Genomic DNA, 20,903 nt, shown 5'->3' with positions numbered 1-20,903 from the left:
TAATATTACGACTGTCGTAAAGGCATCTCGTAACGTCTTCGACAGAGTTGCGCGAAAAACGAAGCCTCTTAGCAGGCAGGAGATGAGGGCTAATTGCGAGCGTACGATGTTTCGCGTAATTAATTCAATTACAATGGAAATTCCATTTTCTTACCGAGCAAACGTTACACGTAAAGACATTTGACGGAGGGGGATTCCATCCATCAAAGTCATAGAATATTTATTAATCTGTACAGTTATTACAAGGGAACAGTCGAGATCTTCATTGTTTGCTCTGTAAACGGTACATACATGGCCAACATAGTTCTATTTGTTTATAATTAGAGCCGATCCGACGACAGCGGGAGATAGAAGGAGCAGTAGAATGGCGTGTGAATGCGGTAAGGGCGGGACGGCGGGATAGACAAATTTGGCCAGAAACAACGTTTAAAGTGGGGAATGCAGCGGTCGGCGTGACATCGTTAACAACTTTCCGGCATTGTTTTCCGTGCGAGCGACAAACTGGGCTAATTGCTTCAACTTCTGACCTATTCCGGTTAGCGGTGTGTGTAACTGGCTGCTTCTGTGCGGACGATTGTCCCCGGCGATGCAGCCACTCGCGGCAATAACAGCCCCGCGCTAAAATTCCCTCCCGCGGCGAGAGCACGTTCGCCTCGGCGCGCGCGATTGTCGCCGCGGCTTATTAACCCGACGATAATTAGCCGTAATCGCGACGACGCCGTGCAACGCTGACGCAAAAGCCCAACGGGCTTACCTCGCGTCCTCGGGGAAAAAAAAGAGCTTGTCCGCCTCGCTGATTACGAAAGTGCGGCTTAATCATTGAGGAACGTCGCTCGTCGTTGCAACATGGATGGGATGCTTCAGTTTAACGGACCCTTGAAACAGCGAGTGGGTATTGAGAGTCTAAAAGTGGAAAAATTTTATTCGCGCCTGTTATATTTAAGTCCGCGATATAATTTATTGCCGTACTTAAGAAATATTCTAGGAATTATAAGCAGTAGAGAAATTATAGGTATATATTGAGGAAAGATAAAAGTATCGAATATTTCTGTGTAATAATTTTTTTATTGCTTCCCGGCAAAAATACCTCGAGTTTCTCTCTTATAATGTTTATCGTATTAATTTAAGTTAAAACAAATCGTTTCGGTCCGCGCGCTACGAAGTATCACACGGTGCATCGCTAAAACTACGGCCGGGTGGTTGTAAAGTTTTGCCCCCTCTTTTTACCTTACCGTAAACTATGCCGAATTAGCCTCGTTGCGGTATTCTCCGCGTCCAACGCGGAAGATATCGCTTTACTTCCGGGCGGAATAAAACTTGTACAATTCCTCCTTTTGTTCCTCTTGCGCTCGTTTTTCTTATCCGGCTGCGAAATGAATATCCGGTTGTAGGTTTTATTGCCACACAGAGCAGAGAGAAACCCGGGGGTGGACAGGGGGTATCGACGACGCCGAAGCTCCCCGTGTCACCTACATTACCTTTAAAGAAAATCGTTCTCGGGGTAAATGAGCGGTACCTAAGACCGTGGGGAAATTGTATTAAGCGACAAGATATAAACATCCGTTTGGAACAAAACGGTTACGAACGCTGGGCAAGGAAGACGTGAATTACCAGCATTACTTTCCGGTTTACTGCGTAAAACCGCGTGATGCAATAATATTTTATCTCAGACCGTATCTGGCTCATCCTGTCCTTTGTTTCTGAACTTGTTCGTTATAAGGTCATGCTACTGTCATAAATATCCGGAACACGAAATACTTCTGAATGCAAATTCACGAAACTCGACGTAACGTTTGTGCACCGCGGTTCGCATCTAATATATGCATTTTACCTAATGTAAGCTTGAATAAAAAATTGCATGGACCGCCATTTCTCCTCTGGTTATTCTACAATTTTTATAAGGCTTGTCGTTTATACCTTTCGCAAAATAATATACTTTATGCACACAGAAGAAATACGCTAGACTTTGAAAATGTAGTTGTTCTACATAGAGTATTCCAAACGATTAAAAAAATGACATAAAATTTTAATTTACTATGATGATACAATCGTAATATTTTAGACGAGAAAAATAGAGACGTTAATCGACGAAAGCTGTTTTATTGTAGAGATAGTCCGACATCGTGGTGAACACGTCTGAGAAGAGGTAACGATTCTGGGCCACATTTTCTATTAGGCAGGCGCATTCAAGCGTGTCGCCGGTTTATCAGTGCAGGCGTGAATTCAACGAGAGGCCTCGCAGGCACCTCATTTACGCGCATTTTGCATCCACTCAGGGCTTCGTTTGAAGCGCGGAAGATTACGCTAAATATCATTTCGCTAGTGGGCACGCGTGAACGACGAAAATATAAGTGAAGGGATCGCGGGGAGTCCTTAACCTGCTTTGATATACACGACGGTCGGTGAAGAGTACTTCGCTTAACCCCACGAAGCTTCGAGCAGCGTGGAGGTGGTATAGGCACACCGTCGCGTCGGTCGTGCGCATCCATCCACCTGCATGTGCTCCGTCGCGTACGCCACCGCCGACTTTCCAACGCGTCTACAAGGTTTGACATGTATACTCCCGCCTAACATGACAGAGTATGAGGAAGGACTTGAGATAGAGAGGTAAAGAGAGATAAACAGAGAGAGAGAGAGAGAGGAGGGGGAAGGGAGAGTGATAGGGTGAGAAAACGACGCCTTGATAATAGCAACTCGCTTCGCGCCCGACACTGTTTCCGTCTCTTCTGTCGTCGTTCCATCTACCAACCTTTATCTTCCTCGTACTCCGCCGACCGCCCTTGGATTTAATTAACTCGGTCTGAGCTTCATTGAGTTATGTTAAGTCACGTCCTTCGCGTAATCTTTGTATTATACCACTCGAAACGTATTTCTGCGTCGACGCCACATGCGATAAGCTTGTGAAAACCAGGACTTTCCTGCATGCATTCTCTTGACCCTCTTTCCCCTTTCATTTTCTCTCTCTCTCTCTCTCTCTCTCTATCTCTTTGATGCTTAGTTTTTTACTAGTCAACCCTCCAGGGTATCAAAGATTAAAGTGATTGTGGTAAAGAGAATCTTAAAGAATGAGGCCAAATGAAAGATTTTACATCCATGTAAGAAAATTCACATTCGTAGCAGATTTATTTAACATTTTTAATAATATTTAAGTTTCAAATTTAGCAGCAAGAATGAATTAACAAGTAAAAGAACTCTCTGAAGTAATTGTTTATCGAACGAATTTTTTCTGATGTCCTCGCGCGTTGCCGTGTAACCTCGTTTTTTTTTTTTGTAGAGTAAATTATAAATTAAAAAAATGACGCAGACTGATATATTAATAGCGCATTGTAGTTGCGCGGCCGCGACCATGTCGCGAACAGAAGGACGCGTCTTCGTTACTTCCTTCAGTTACATGCATCCGCGGCGTCTTCCGCCCGCATTTCACCGTCTTCGAGGGCGCTACGGTTTTGAGAAACTTTTGCCTCTATCTTTAGAAGAGGAAGGTAAAACTTTGGAGCACCTGCCGAGACTTGCTTATAGAGTCTATTACCGCTTCGATGGAGCTGCCAGGAATCTTTATACCCTTCGACCCAGCAGTCGCGAATTAGCATTCGCCGCGAGTGTCCTTAAACTTCCTAATAATTTGATGGCAGAGGCAGGCGGACGGTATGTAAATTAAGAGTTTCAATATTCGAAGCCCATTTCCGCGTCCATTCCGCTAACCTATTTCGCGAAGTTCTAGCTTGCTTCGTGCCCATAGCGTAGATCATACTTGTCTACGTGTCGCTTCCAACATAACGCGAGCATACGTTGCAGTACGAATTTCGTGTCGGAGATGTGCGCTTTATATGTTAGTTAAATGTAGCGTCCGAGAATGAATGTGTGGAACATGAAGTCGCCACCAAATAAACATCGAATGTAGAAACGTCACATAGTTGATAGTCCGGAATCTCATCAAGGCAATCTTTTGTGAAAATGATCATTTTTTTAATGCTATTATTTTTATTTTATAATTTTTAAAATTAATCTATCGCATTTTTGTGAGCGAACGTTGTTGCATTTTCTGCAGTGTTAGTTTGTAGCGATTAGCTACGCTCAGCCAAAGGCTCGGACACTAATCGGAAAAATTCCTCTGTGTCTCCTAGACAAGAGTGATAAACGAGATACGCGTGATAAACGAGAAGGGGTGGGTTCGTAAACGATGGGATAGAAAAATGCTCATCAGGTACGAAAAGTCGGTACGCAGTACTGAAAATTGGCTGACATTTTTCAGGTTTTAACCATCAGGTGACCCCGGCGGAAAATTGCAATTTACCCGAATTTTCCTTCGTCAAACGCAAATGGCTAAACGTGTCAAAGGCTCCAACGAACATTAACGCGTTGCCTCAAACGATGTTTTCAATTTCGTGTACACGTCGCGTTATTCGTATGGGAGAGTGATTTACAAATTAACTATCTAACTAACGTACAACTGAAAAGGCACGAATGCCAAGTGTCATTTAATTGTCAAGAATGTGCATGTTCCGTTGTAAATTATGACGAATTGATGAATAGCCGGGGAAAAACTATTTCATTCATTACTATGTAATATTTCGGAATAGGCATGTTAATCCGCTCATTTCTTTTAAATTAGTATCGCGTCAACAACGCTCTTTCAATTTAAGCTCTGCCGAAGTAATAGGATCTCACTTGAAATCCTTTCTTTCACGGTAGCATTACATCCTCAGCATTATGCATTGTGCGCTATCGCATTACAAGAGACATCAGGAATTTTGCGAAAGCTTGGCGTTCCAGTTAACTGGCGCGTGCTCTAGGAGCGAATGTAATACGACTATAAACCGTGAGTGTTCGTTTAAAAGCCTCGAAATTTCACAAATTTCGTCGTCCCCGTCAATTTAGTGAGCATTACATCGCGTGCGAGAAACAATGTAATATCGTACACGTCTCCAGATCCATCGAATAGATTACGACAAAAGTAAAAAATAATAGGGAGATTGAGAGAGAGAGAGAGAGAGAGAGAGAGAGAGAGAGAGAGAGAGAGAGAGAGAGAGAGAGAAAGAGAAATCACAATGTTCAGGCAGAAAACGAGGATCAAGATTTGTCACAATATCAGAATTGTGTTATAATAAATTGGATAAAAGAACCGAAACACACTTCTGTCATTGGTTTCCGATATACTTCGGGTTTCGGATCTAAAACAAATTCAGAATTAATTAATTATATGTCAGTAACATGAAAGTAATTATTAATTTGTTATACTAAAAATAATTTTCATATTGACATTATAACAAGATAATATGTTTGTTTACATTTAATATTTAATAAGTTACAGTTTAACATCTATTTTGCAAATATAATTTTGAAATTGGATCAATTTTTAATATTAATAATGTGAAGATAATAAAAGTTTTATTAGTAATTATAAAACTGCCGTCTTTTTATTAAAAAAATATTAATGTTAATATATTATATGTATATATAAAGAAAATATTATTAAAAAAACGGTAGATAAAAATTCCTATATAAGAGATATTTAAATATTGAATCTATAACAATAAGTAAAAACGATTTATTTTGATCTCTTTCAGTAAATACGGTTTTATATTAGATTATATTATTATATTGCACACGTGTATTGGTTAATTGATTTAACACGTTTGTTATATTAAAAACTTACTGAAGTATTTGAAAGAAATTCTTTTTTCAGTATATATTTTTATTAATATCTTGTAACAACGCTACTTCTCATGAAAAAAAAAGCTATTTTCAACAGTTACATTTTTGTTAGATTTTTAAATAATTTGTTTAATATAAAAGTATATAATTACTTAAATTAATGTATTAAAATTGTCTAAATTTAGTTTGCGCATAAAATAATATATTACAAAATAAAAAATTGAAACATTTTACAGAAAAAGACTATAAAGCAGTAATGAGTATGTATTATGAATTTTTCAATGCAAATTTTAAACTATTATATTATTATATATTCTCTGAAAGATGTGGTATTGTAGTTTAATCGTATGGTAATTTTTATTTTAAAAACAGATCTGCAAAGCGTAATTAATTTTACTTTAATAATTAATCGAAAATATCTTACAAACTAGTTGTACATAAACAACTTTGCATTGATTTTGAACAAGTCTTAATTTTTAAGTCAGACCTAAGTTATTTTGTTATGATTATTCTGTGCAAAGGTATTGGCGATTTTATCGATCTGTGATCTCTACAGAAGCAAAGTTAACCAGCGCGTGCGCGTTTTGATGGCATATCGAATTTTAAAATGCTTGACTACATGCTTTTATACTTGTTTTTTTAGTAAGCTATATAACCGATAAGTTACATGCAAAAACTGTTTTCTGGTGCGTTCTTTCATGCATGGTACGCGCGCGCCAGAATTTCAAAACGTAAAAACGAAAAACTAACATAGCAACATGCGACAAAAATTGAACTCTTGCGTTTCGCGTTCTGTAGATAAAAGTAATAATATATATATATATATATATATATATATATATATATATATATATATATACACACACACACACATTTGTAAATTGCTAAAGAGATTGCAAAATTCAACATTACTGGAGTATTTTTATTGTTAATTCGGCAAAAGAAATCATTAACTATTAAATTAGTTTATTAATATCTTACATTTATTTTTCAAAACATATCAATGAAATAAAAATTGATATACGGATTATTGCATTTATTAAACTTTTTACTTATTAGTATATCAACAATTTATCATATATAATATTGATAATAAAGTGGAAGAAAATGATTTAAACGGAAATGAGAGTGCGTTTGATGAGATCGTCTATCAACTTTCCTAGATAGTGTTACTGGCTCATCGATTGCTCATTTATATGACCTGCATAGTCTCAAATGGCTCACACGCTCATAAATCATTCTCTCGGCTTTCAAGCATAATTAAGTATGATGGACAATCGATTTTCACTAACTTCCAAGCTCAAATAAGCCAAAAAGCGTACTATAAGTTAACGTCTGCATGATTAAAATTCATCTCGTCAGAGAAACCTTCGTTGATGGTTATTTACATCACAGTATAAAAACGTATATTATATACAAAAAAAATTTGTATTAATATGCATACGCGATTTTTTATAAATTAAAAATTTAACACATTTTTATATTAATTAAATTTTGTCGTTATATTGTGGATGGGAAAATTAATTAACGGAAAAAAAATTTTAGGCGTATTTTCTTAAATATGAATTATTAATTACTTTAGCTGTATAAAAATATTTTCTAGTTCTATTGCAACATGTTTTATTTTTTACATAGTTTAATCGAAAGTTTGGTTTATAATTTGTTGTATTCTTCGCCCTTTTTATATTTTACAGTTTTTGCGGCTACAAAGTAAGGAAGATCATATTTTTATCATGCGAGGCGTCGATTAAAGCATAAAAAGTAATACGAATGGGTACAAATTTCAATCGTATCTCTTTAAAGACGAGAATAATCTTTAATATTTTTTTAAATTGCAAAAATTGCATCAATATTTTTCTAATTTTTTTTTTACAACTTTCTCTAACGCTGTCATATCTGGATTTCTCGACAATACATTGGTCTGGGAATTTGAGAGAGGAGATCCATTTATCTATAGTTCAAATATACGGTTAATCTCGCATACGCGGTGATAGCAAATTCGCTATTACCAGCTTCGTATGGGCTACTTCTGCCGGCGTGCCGAAACCAATTATCCTTCCGCATTCAATTCCGAGGCTTTGCTTGGGAGTACGGGCGCTCTCGAAACGCCGTGTCAATCACTCGCCAATTAATCCCGGGAAATTATTGCTAGGATTGATTTACGCAGCCGGCGCGCACCTGACAAGCGAATCAAGCGCGTAAAGTGCACTTGCCTCAGACTTCGAGTAGCGTGACGAGCTATGGGACTACTGATATCACATAATATAGAGTGAGTATTCACGTGTGATTGCTTTAAGCATTTCTCTTAGTTTTCTTAAGATACATACGCATAGAGAGATAAAAACAATTGAGTCGCTATATGAATAAGTGTAAAAGTTAAATATTAATAATAATAGAACATGAATTGAATACTTATTGCGTACTAAAGAAATAAGTTATTGAAAAATTCAGGAGCTATATATATATATTTGCAAATATTAATTAAATAATTTCATCTAAGAGGACTATCAGGAGAGGAGAAAAATAGCATATTTTATATGAATTTTATATATTAGTTTGCCACATCTATGTATCGGATTAATAATGTAGGGTAATCTAAACTGTCTAGACTGTTTGATATATTGCGATACGCAAGTTAGTTATAGACAGGAATTTCTGTATGTTTGAAACGTTCACTTAACTATATTTTTAGATCTGAAAATGGATTAATCATTTGCAAACCCAATTAACTTATAGATATTTTTACTAAATGATTATAACTCTATTATGTCTAACAGATATGACACGTATGCCTATGTACGTGTACATATATTGTATATATACATCAAATACAAATTCTATGTAATATTAGAAATTGATTAAAAGATATATTATTAATATTAATATTAAATATAGAATAAGAAGCAAACCCTAATATTGTGTATTATGACAACTCAAATAGGCACGATACTTTCTCATTGTAATTAAAAATCTCTTGCAAGTAAATTGTATTTTATCTTATTAATGGGATAAATTAGTATAATACAATTTTAATATAATTGGAAATTATAAAATTTCGATAGAAAAAAGCATTTTCTCTTGGATAAACAATTAAAAAATAAGCGTAAAATAACGCTAAGCGTATCTGCTTCTTCGTAGGGAAATGCAATTGCAAAATTTTTTTTTTCTTTATTTGACATTTCGACGGGACTCGCTCACGGCCATAATTATCCGCATTTCCGTTCCGCGATTTCGAAAATCGAACGATTCGCGGAGCAGGGTCGAAGTTGATAACGATCTCTCGCGGAAAGTTAAGAAGTCAAAAAGTCAGACGTACAAGTATATACGTAGCGTGCAGATCATAGGTAAGGCGAGCATTCGCGCGCGCTTGTGAGCGAGGCGAGCGAGCGGGCGCGATAAAGTTTGTGCGATATTTCGCCTTCGGGTTTGCCCAAGTGAAGTCGAAGGCGAGAGAGCGAAGGTGATGCGGAATAGGGGCGATCGTCGGGGTACGGCATTGGTCGAAGGCGCCCGGCGATTGCTACCGTGCTGGATTCCCTCCTAGCCAGTTAAGTCGAATCAATTGGAAAAGTTCGATTTCCCCCTCGTTTAGAGGCGCCGCGTTCCGCGGGATCGCAGCCGCGCGGCTTTCCCTTTGGTTTAAAGTAGCGATAGATCAGAGGGCTGCTTCCGCGCGGAAGCCCGCGAAAGCCCGAAACTTGGCCGCACGTAGCCTTCCGGTTCCCGTCCGCTTCCTCCTGCTTTGCGGCTTTCGTTGAAACGTGAAAGAAACTCGGGCGAAATCAATGGGACGACATTGCGCCTTCGGACCATTATTCAACACTGTCTAAGAATACAAGACTTAATGCAATTAAATTTCAGACTTGCTTAAAAATGTTTTATTTGTTTACCAACATTTCCCTTGCATCAACCGAGATTTTTTTTTTCTTTAAGAGCGATACGAGAAGAATTGACTTGTAGTATTGAGTTGAGCTTGAACTATCCACCTGAAAGCATGAAATGGAAAAAAATTGTTACGGGCGCTTTTGTTTTATATCGCGGCGGGAGCAATTTCGTTATTACATTTTACCGCAATTGGTTAAAATTCGTTTACCGCTTCGCGCGAAATCGGCTTAAAACGGCTCGACCGATCGCGCAGCATGGGACTGTAGCCGCGTGTTATTCCAGTGTAACGAGGTTCAGGATTGCTTTTAAATTTCAATGCAATTTGCTTTCAATTTTCTAGATAAGTACTTCACGGTTTAAACGACATACCACTGTAACTCGGCCATTCGAATTTAACTTTATCAAAGCAAAAACTGCAACTTCCATATCTATGTAATCAACTTTCGATATCTATTTAATCAAATTTAGCAATTAGGTTAGGTAATCAGATCCTAATCATTTATTCCGCACCTGTACTTAGACATAATATCGTTTTGTCGTTATTATATGTAAAATTACACAATGATTTCTCAGATTTATTTTTCCGCTGGTGTTTACGCTAAAATACTTTTTTTTCTGAAAATAATATTACATCGCGTGTGCATTTCCCAGCGAAAGATTTTTATGCGAGCGCGAGTAATACGCTGTTAATATGATTAAGTGGATACACGTGATATCCCTTTTAACAATGCAGCTCAGTGCGACGAATGCGTGAGAATTTCAATTTTCTATATCGGGGCGTCATAATTTCATTATCGCGTATCATGAACGGCGAAATTTCAATTATCCGCCGTGTGAGAGGATCCCATTTAAAGTGATTTTATCCGCGCGACTGTGACAAAATGTCCGAGCGCTGGATAGATTTGCTGACTACCTACATCGGTTCACATAAAACAATATCCGCGAGTCCAATAAGAAACGTCTATATACGTTTGACAGAGAAATACGAAGCGCCGTGTATCGTCCGATGCAATAATGTGCAATGCTGGCCGTTATAGAGACTTGTCGGATGCTGGGCAAAGTGGAAAGGAAGACAGAAGTGGGGAAAATAGCGATGAACACACAAGAAAAGAAGTGGTCGATCGCAGGACGAAACAGAACGCAAGAAACAGTTCCCTCGCTACACGTCTGTCGACAATATTTTTATTAGGTCAAACGTGCCGAACGTGACAACGATATCGTACAATATAACGTTTACGTTTGGATTAATGGTGGTTCGCTGAATTAGCTCGCTAACTATTATTACAAACACTAACACCCTGACCGCGATAGAGCTGCGAGGGGCCTGTAATTTTTGCCCGTTTTTTATTTCCGATGGTTCGCCGTGTTCGTTTCCCTCGAAATCCGCGCCCACAGCGGTCTTCGCGCCGTCTCCGCGCTGCAAACGGCGCAAAAGTTCACGAAAACGCCGCTCGCAGCGATTTCTACGACGCACGATCGTCCCTCATCCTGCCGTCCCTCCCTTGTCACCCAATGATTTGTGCCGTTCGATCCGCCGCTTGACAAAACAAGTCGTTACGCCGCGACGGGAACGGCTGACCCGTGCATGTCGCTATCTACTGGCCGCTCTGCCGCGACTCGTAAAAGGGGCGATGTTTATCTCGCCGGTGTGGTCGCAGTCGTCAAAAAGTTCGACTCTCTCGTTTCTCTCTTATCCCACGAGCCACCAAACCTACTCGTTAAAACGCGCCCTCCCGCGCGCACGTCACATCCAGGAACATCTCTTTTGTTTTCGTTCTAGTTCGTAAGAATTTTAGTTGAAAGTTTGATCGAAACGGAATAAAAATTTGTACAAACGAGTAAACCCAGAAGGGGAGAATATCGCACTAATTTTTTTGTCGAATCGAATAAAAACTTTCCCGTGTCAGAGCGTACGCTGATCTTTTAAAAGATCGACAATAAATTTTACATTTCAGTATTTTATAGAAATATACGAATATTGTACAAATGTTTTTTGTCTTTCTGGTTCTTTATTGACTCAAAAGTTTATCGAAGTAGATGGGTATTTTTTCTGTGCGTTAAACGAAAGGTTTGAATAGAGTAATAATATGTGGATTTAAAAGTATTTGCCTGGGTTTAATTTCAAACAAAGAGAGTCACTTGACGCTACATGTTTTGCATGATCATATAACGTGCATTTTGCTGAAAAATGTGTTGCATCGCCAAGAGACATGATTTTCACAAACCATCTGTCTGCTGTTTTTCTGCTATGGACGTGTCACCGTGCAGTCCCCGTAGAGTATCGAAACATGCCTGTTGACGACAGAATTAAATAGCGGTAACGAGTCCGAGATACAACGAGAGTGCTTTCATTTTGTAGGAGTGTGCACTCCTACGATCACGCTGACGCATCAGTTAAAATTTAAATGTCCATAATGTTCCCGATAGTTTTCGCCTTTGCTTAAAAATAGTAGCGGGTTTATAATCATTCGCCTCTACATCAATACAAGATCACCCGCAATTTCCTCGCGCGCGCGTGCTCTCTTGTTAATTAAGAGAACCAAAAATGAAGCAATCTCGTTCGGCGAGCCAGCTCTCAAACGGAATTCGCGATGAACGCTCCGACGGCGGCGGCGGCGGCGGCGGCGGCGGGAGCGATTTTCTCTCTGTTCGGTGAAAAATTCTCGGGTGTCGGTTCACGGTTCGTTTAACAGATTCCACGCCTATTTCGCGGCCTTCCGATAAATTCAGGAATCAGTCGGCGGATTTGACGCCGAATCCCTACGGACAGACGTAGGTGGTGGGTGACTGCGGGGATTCTTCTTTCATTAAATCCCGAACAATTCACGCGGCGGTCGCTTTGTTTAAAGCACAATGAGACCATAGATGCGGTGCAGTCAGTGGGCGTGGTAACAAGACACAGTCGAAGATCGAGGTGACTTCGACCGGAGAGAGCCTTAAGAACTAGGAGATTCCTTCGTCGCGCGTTGCGATCTTGGAAGCTATTGGGGAACGGCGATAAGGACGGAAGTCGAAGACAATGCCCGATTTCGAATTAAGAATTCCGTCTTTGTGAGTAGAAAGAAAGTAGTCGTTATGGAAGAAGCATTATAAATGTTTTGTAGCATTATTATGTATCGTATGGAATAAATTATTTATAATTATACGTTAATTTAGTACCATTAATCATTAATGCAATGTTGTAGTAAAGAAACAAAATATTAGGATTATGTTAAAGAATTATTAATTTTACTGAAAGTGTGTGTGTATCAAAAAGTAATTACGACGTCATGAATTTTGAAAATTGATCTTATCAATTTCTTTTTTAGATACATTTGCTATAAGAACACTAATTTCGTTTCACAAATTAACTTTATGAAATGATCATTCGGCTCCGACTATTATTATTATATTAGTTGATATTGGACATCTCCTTGTTCCTTCCTCAGATCAAAGGGATCTACGAAGGATACCGAGGAGGTATTGTATGCAGTAGGTCACAGTCCAAGCTCTTGATAACTATATCACCCGCTATTGCAACCCTTGACAGCGCCAAGGTCTTCCTTTGAACCTTCCAAGTTTCCTCATGAATTCTCGAAGTACTTGCTATGGCGAAGACCATCGAGAAACGATATATCGCGATATACGGCAGCTCCTAGCACGCAGCTGAGCCTCTGGCCGGCATCGTCGCTCGGCGGAGCGGATAATATGGTTTTAACGAACTGTTTTCCATAATGCAAGTAAAGCATTATCAGGTCGTTGAGTGTAGTAGAGTATACTGTCGGATAGTCGAGGCCGTTAACCTTAACGCTTAGATCCTTGTACCTCGAGGGGCGGCATTATAAATTTCACCACCCATCCAATATGGTAAAAAAAGGAGAGAGAGAGAATATATCCATGCGCGGAAGAGATGATCGGTGTGAGAAAGAAAATTCGAAGATGGACGAAGAGATGAAGAGGATGGTCAACCTTGTAAGCGCAAGGTAACTATGGAAGCAGAGAATTGAAAATTGAAATAAAACAAGTAAATCTATTGTAAACATGTACGACGCAAAGTTTTTGTTTGTACAATTTATATTCTCTGTAGAAAAATGAGCAGTAGAGAAAGAGAGAGAAGATTGAAGTTAAATTGAGAGTTAGAAGTATATATATATATATAAAGAATAAAAATGTGTAATTAACGTGATGCGATTGTGTCGAGGCGTTTTTCTTACTTTGCTCTTCTTTCTTCGATTTTTCTTCTGAAAATTTATTGACGAATAGATGAAACGGTAAAACGGCGCATGTAAATTTAACAAGCGATTCACTGAACTGAAGTCAGAAACGGAACAAGAATTCGTATTAGGGGTTCGAAAAATGTCAACGGACTACGGATTCGGATACCCCGCACGCAAGACAAATGACGGTTAAAATGGGAATTGCGGCTATCACGAAGTTAAATCGATGCGCGACTGACTGGTTTCGAATAGTGATTTTTTAATGTTATATCGGCGATGCTGGAAATACGGGTCGTGGCAGGTCGATATCTCGATAATGCATCGGCGGGGCTAACCGATTTGCATTTGGTTACTTCATGCGGAGGATAGCAATGCATGAATCATTCCGCGTGATGGAAATACGGGGAGGAGAACAAAAGTGGCGAACGGACAATGATACGCTAATCATGAGCGGAGAATGTCGCGGTGGAGAATGAAACGAGAGGGCGATGCGTTAATGCATCGCAGGCCAGATCATTAGTTTCGAATCCTGATTTTTTATTATGATATGACGTCCAGTTCTAAATTCATACTTCATTCGCGAGCGTCAGCTAATTTAGTAGACAAAAAAGACGGTAGATATGTTCTGACATCGCTTCAACTGATCTTACTCCACATTACGAAAATAGCAGCGCAAGAATACTTTGCTTTACAGGTCAATTCTTTTAGGGACAATATAAGACGGGATATGAGGTATTTTTATTGCAGAGAGAAAGAAAGAGGAAAGAGAGCCTGTTGCCGTTGGATATTATTAGCAAAAAAGCGTAAATAACAATATTCCCTGAATTAATTAATATAGTCTGCGCAGTGCATACTTTCACAATAAAAATATCGAGAACATAATACAAGTAGAAATAAATTATACATAATATAACGTTGCGCCAAATATTTTAACTCATTTGTAAATGTGCATTATTAATACGAATCAAAAGTATTAATACGAGTATACATTGCGCGATAGCGTAGCGCATTGTAATGTGAGGATTTCTAACAAAACAGTATCGGATTTTGTATTCATATGTATATACACATATGAATGCAGGTCCCAGAAAGAGTAAAGTGAATTAAGCGGCACGAAGCTTCGCATGGGATAAACTCCCATGCACATATCTGCGGCACACAAATATGAAACGAATATAAACTAGCAGATACCGCACGTGCAAATATTCGCGTGATGCGCGGGAGGGATGCGGGCAGAAAGAATAAACATTCGGCGCCCCTCCGGTGCCCACCAATTCGGCGCTCGAACAGTTCGTAATAGTTAATTAAAGCGGATCGTGCATTTCCATTAAAACTTCGATAGTGGCCGCGGATAACTGAAATATTCACAAAGGATGTCGGGGGCCGCGCAAAGGCAGAGCGATAAAGACCACCGTAAACCGCCGCTTTGATGGCAATTGCGTTTTACGGTTTACGCTACGCACTCGGGTATCGCTCATTATCATTGTGCCGTTGATGGTCCACCGCCCCGGTCTAGTAACTGCGGAATAGATTTTATTCAATGGCGACGGCAAAGCACCGTTGATTGTAACTACTTATGGAACGCGCGCGAACCATCGAGCGATAGCGCCGAACTCAATCTCCGTATCGACGCGATGTATATACGCTTTTCATCGGCGTTTGGTGTGGCTGACAAAGTTAAGATCAATAGACTCGCGCCAATTTAATACGACCCGTCAAACCTGGACCGAGCTGGACCGAGCGCGAGTTTAGTGCGGCCGGCGCAACGTGTCGATATATCGCTTTATCGGATTAGATTTTTAAATTGAATTCCGCGTGAGTTTAGGAATCTTACATTCAAGATACTATCTAAGTCGAATCGATTTTTCCAGCTCGTGCCTTTACAATTTCCTTTTCCCTTTTCGTAAGAATACTGACGAGAACTGAAATTTCTCTCTTTCTGTATCATTGAACTTCATTCAGTTTCACCTGTGAGAACTGAAACCTACGTCTCCACGTGCGTGCGAAAGATAAAATCGCGTAAATGCGAGACGGCATTGTAGAGACGTACATCGCGAGCGTTCTTTAAATACTACCGAACATTGCAGCCGACGAGGCGTGTCGATTTCAGAGCGGCTTTACATCCAACCCCGTTTGAGAGAGAGAACATCGCATGCACGTTTCCCACGACCTTTCGCGTAACAGTCCGACCGCGTAAAGCATGGTAACATTGCAAAGCGCACCTTTGAAGTCAATCGGCCCACGTCACGGAATGACGAAGAAGGAAAAGAGTGACACTCGACGTGGTATCGTTTCGATGACGTCATAGTAGATCAAGACAATCGCGAGACAATATCGCAACCGGCAAGACGACACGAATGACGCAAGCGTCCGTTTCCCTAAGTCGGACGCCGATGACGTTCGTCAGCCAGGGGTCTATAGCCGCTGCATATGTAAACCGGAGGAGTCCACCGTAATGGTAAGTTATTATTCAAACGGTGAATATATACCGGTATTGAGGTTGTTTTATCGATCGCGAGATGCACGAACAAAGCGACCGGAGACTCGCGATAACGCGTTGTTCGGCCATCTCTCCGGGTGATGTTCAATCCTTTTTCTTGCGGTTCGCTGATTGTATTTCGCGCGTCACGAGGTCGCAAATTCGATGCCTTCCTGCGCCGAGCGCAAAATCGACGAATCGGGAAGCATCCATAATCAGTTGTCTATAACGTGAATTGGACTTACCTGTGGTTTCTGGCGCCCATCCCCGGTGTCCTTCCTTCCGTTATTATTTAAAGACTCGAGTAAAGAAGTCTGTAAGTAGCCTATCTCTTCAATAAAAGAAGACTTTATGTGTATCAAGTGTCTATTTTTGAAGTACTACTTGCATTTTATAATGCTTCTTATGCGGAGATCTGGGGCTGTAAATTAATAACGTACAGATCAATCATTTATTAAAGCAAAACTTTATTATAGCAATAGTGAACAATGGATAACTATTAAAGATTTTTAACATGTTTTTTTTTTTTTTTTTTTTTTGATAAAAATAGCGATTGGAGGTTTAGGTAATAGGTGAATATCTAAAAGGGTCTCTTATCGTACGAAATTCTTTGAAACTAAAAGTTACCTACGGTCATGTCATTAACGATGATAATCGCACATACGTGTCGATAAGTCTGAATTTTTAGGCGGCGCGTACCGTGAATCGATCGATCGTGTATCGCATACAATTGTGTGCAACGCAGATTGAAATTATATGAATTCGACATATTCAGCGCGATTTCGCTTCCTCAATCTTAATTCAAACAGCTGTGGAAATTTACGACGCGACAATTCCTTATGATACAAATGATAATGAATTTTACGCCAGGATATAAATTTCTATCTTATACTTAGCGCAGCGTTTCGAAAACTTTCATCCTAACTGGAAAAGTACTGAGCTTTCGTTGTGTGGACAAGCGCAGGATGACGCGTGTGGCCGAATTGATTTAATCGATAAACATATCGCCCGGTGCGAACAAACAGAACGTTTGGCGGGGCGCTTGGAGGAAGATCGATATTCACGATTACGTTCCATAAACAAAACTGCCGATACGCCGATGCATGCCGAGGTACGGTGGCGTTACCTCGAGCGGTGCGGATCCGTCCCTTACACCGTGCAGCTAAATTGAATTCCCCTAAGCGGTATATCGGCTCCTACTAGCTTCAAAACGACTCACGGCGCGCTACCGCCCGGGCCCTAATTTCCACCCTTGATCGCTCTGCTGTCGACAGGAACGAGCAGAATGCAAAAAAGAAGCGAACCGAAAGAACGAAGAAAAATACGGCGATGATGAAGGATGAGTTTTCCACGATACGAATAGACTATTAATCTCGCGCGCGCGCGCACGAGTTTGCTCCAATTTTCTGCTTTAAGGCAAGATATATCCGTAAAAAAAAAGAGGGAAGAAAAGAAAAAGGGGAGAAAAACAGCGCCGGTGACACGAGAGCGGAAAGAAAGGCGGGCGAAATTAAGAGGAAATCGGTCAACGGATCATTCCCGCTCTTCCACGTCCGTAATCTTCGAGATGAAAAAGTAAAGGATACACGCAGCGCCATGTGTAGCAAATCCCTTCCCCGTTCTATCCCATCTTCTCCGCTACACATCACCCGAGAAACGAGTCTACGCTTCCGATACTTGAAAACCTAAGACAGTCGTCGGCTAGCCCTAGTGATATATTTTAATAAATCGTTACCGCGGATCTATCTTTCTTTCCCTTTCTCCTATCTTAGTAGTATGTCGTCGTAACTAATTATTCAGTTAGGGCGTTCTCTTCCCCCTTTGCGTTTCCCCTTACACGAGTAACCACGAGGTTGGGCCTGTCGCCCAAAATCTCTCTCGTATCGCATACATTAAACCGAATCTCTATAGTCTATCTCGCCTCCTCGCGGTCGACGTTGCGGGATAATCGATTAGGATTTCGCAGGCAGTGATGCTTGAGGTCTCACCCTCTCTCTTTTTTTTTTGTTTTTCAAGTGCGTTTCGAGCTTATGTCTCGACGAACAGCGGCGAAATTATAATACTTTGCCTCGCTGACCAGGCTTTCTACTATCCTTCCTCTCGCGTCGCCGATCGATCGTTCCGCTCGCGATATCCCGCCGCATCAATCGCAACATTCACGCAACATACAGTAATCTTACAAATAATATATCTAACAACTTTAGGTTCAACTTAGATTGCTTTCCGTGATCACGCCTACTCCAACCCGAAGCGCGCCCTCGTGCACTCGCATCGGGGCCTCTTCGCATATGGCGAAGACTAGGATCGTATCATTCAGGATCGATATACACTCTCTCCCTTCCTCCCCCTCCCTTTCATCATAGTAAACGCGCGACATGACGTGGCCCGCAAGGATTGCACGAGAGCGCTCTTAGCCAAAGTTCGTGTACTTTACTATTCTATCGTAATATTACGCGTTTGCTTTTACTCTTTTTATAACTTTCTTTAAATATACGATAGGTAAGTTACTATTCTTTACGTATCCGTGACATCACGCAATAGCACGCATACACGCACTCACGCACGCGTACATGGCATTCTTTCGACCGTTTCTCTCTGTTCCTCTGAATAATCCAGGCGCGTCTGCGATCTAATACGATCCGGGACGTCGATTGATGGCTGGAGGAATTTGAGGATGATTTGTAGATGCAGATGGACCGAGCGGATCGACAAGGGGTGCAGCGAGGTGCAGCGAGAGCCCTCGTCGATCCGCGCGACTTCGTGGTTGGCTTCTCGATCCGGTCCAAAAGTCTCGATTTTATCCCTAACGTGTGTTCGGCCTTAATCCTACGTCGTAATACTATTCAATACTTGTTGAAGCTCATAATAAGTACATACTCGAGGATTAGATTTTACCGATTATTGTATTATTCTCTTACGACTCCCTAGGTTTTCGCTTAGGTACAACTCCACTATTTTCGGTCTTTTTTCAGCGGTTTCCTTATCGGAGTCCATCTTTCTCTCTTATCGCGTACCATATCTCGTATAGGTTGAGCCTTATAGGTACAAAAGGTAAATCGTCAATCTCGCGACGATCTCTGTACAGAAGTTAATAACAGCCGCGCGCACCGAGGCTCGATCGGGCATCTCCGCGCTGCCTCATTACCGAGGATATCATTGCGGATATTACGGTACAAATGTCTATGTACAAACTTAAAAGTAAGAGCGAAACTATCACCGATGCGACCAACTACCCGAGGGAACTAAAATCCGTGTATAGAAAGGCGTCATGACCTTCCCTACTATTTTTTTTTATAGTCTACGACAGTCCTACGTGTTATGCATGCTGATTATGGCTGGCTGGGGTGCTACGTCTCGATACGTCGATCGTTCGACAAACCGCGCTAAATGAGCACCGGTGAATTATTTGTTGTCGCGTTGATTATAAAATGTATGTCGAGATCTCCGAGGAAAAGTCGGACGGACGCTAACACGACGCTATAGTGCGAGCCTGCATCATATTTTCATGGACGATTGCTAAACGAGGACGTATGCATTTGTAAAATTAGCGATGAAGCGTGGTGAAATTGAATTTCTGTCATTTTCATGCGTGTCAAAAAATATCCGTTTGCGCCGAAAAACATTCGCTCACATCCAGAGATCTAGTTTTCAATCAACTTGACTAAAACGCGGATAGTCAAAATATCTAACGATAGATTAAAAATCATGCTGTTGCTTTTTAATGGTAAGTCTTCTGTGTCGTTTTTTTTTATTATAAAAATATAACGCTATTATCTATGTACAGATAATCACGAAGTCGGAAACGCCCGTTCCCATGTCCAAAAGCTCTCGAGCGGTATAAAAGATAGAGCGAAAGCTAACGATGGTGGAAAAAAAAAAAAAATAAAAAAAACAGATAATCGACGTATATCTGATATCTTAAAATGAACCAAGCGTAAATGGCGTATGCCGAAATTCGAGTTGGTTTTCGGGTGAAGATTTCACGTACACCGCGCTCTGTTAGGTTTCTCCCTATGCCAGAGCACGTGTGTACGTGTCGGATGTGCGCGGATTAAAAAAAAACGCAATGCTGGCTCCGATAGCTCGCGCGGCCTCAAGTCCGGAAGTCGTCGAAACGATCGGCCGCCTCGATGTGCCCCAGCACCGCGTTTTGTGTTGGCGGTCGTTTACTCCGGTTTACTCAGCGATACCGCAGGATGCAACGAGAGATCTCTCCGGCCGAGTTCATCGAAAACTTATAAGCAAACATGTATATTCCCTACGCTAATATTGGACTTATCTAAGCGGAAAATGTGTACACGTGACTTCTAAGTCCGGTATTATATGTACAGTGCACGAGCGCGTACATAACGATCGCCGTTTGTCGCTCGTTAGGCGCGCGCACGTGTGTGTGTCCATTGAAAAAAAGAGTCGGATAAAAAAAAAAGGGACGAGGTTACGCGCTCTTCAAAGAAATATATGAATCTGAGTATGAACCACGAGTCTTACTGATTTCCCTTGAAGGAAATAAACTCGCGTAGCACCTTTGATTTTCGAAGGATAGAGGTGGAGAGGGGGGAGATTTGGTTCTCGACGATGACGCGTCGTCTAAGTGGTTATTCGCGAACTGGTTTTCCGCGCGACACGGCGCAATATTGCGGATGCGACGCGTATTTTTATGCGTTCACAAATACATAAATACATAATGC

This window comes from Monomorium pharaonis, chromosome 1, assembly GCF_013373865.1.
Source record: "Monomorium pharaonis isolate MP-MQ-018 chromosome 1, ASM1337386v2, whole genome shotgun sequence".
NCBI lineage: Eukaryota > Metazoa > Arthropoda > Insecta > Hymenoptera > Formicidae > Monomorium > Monomorium pharaonis.
This window is presented reverse-complemented; position numbering follows the sequence as displayed.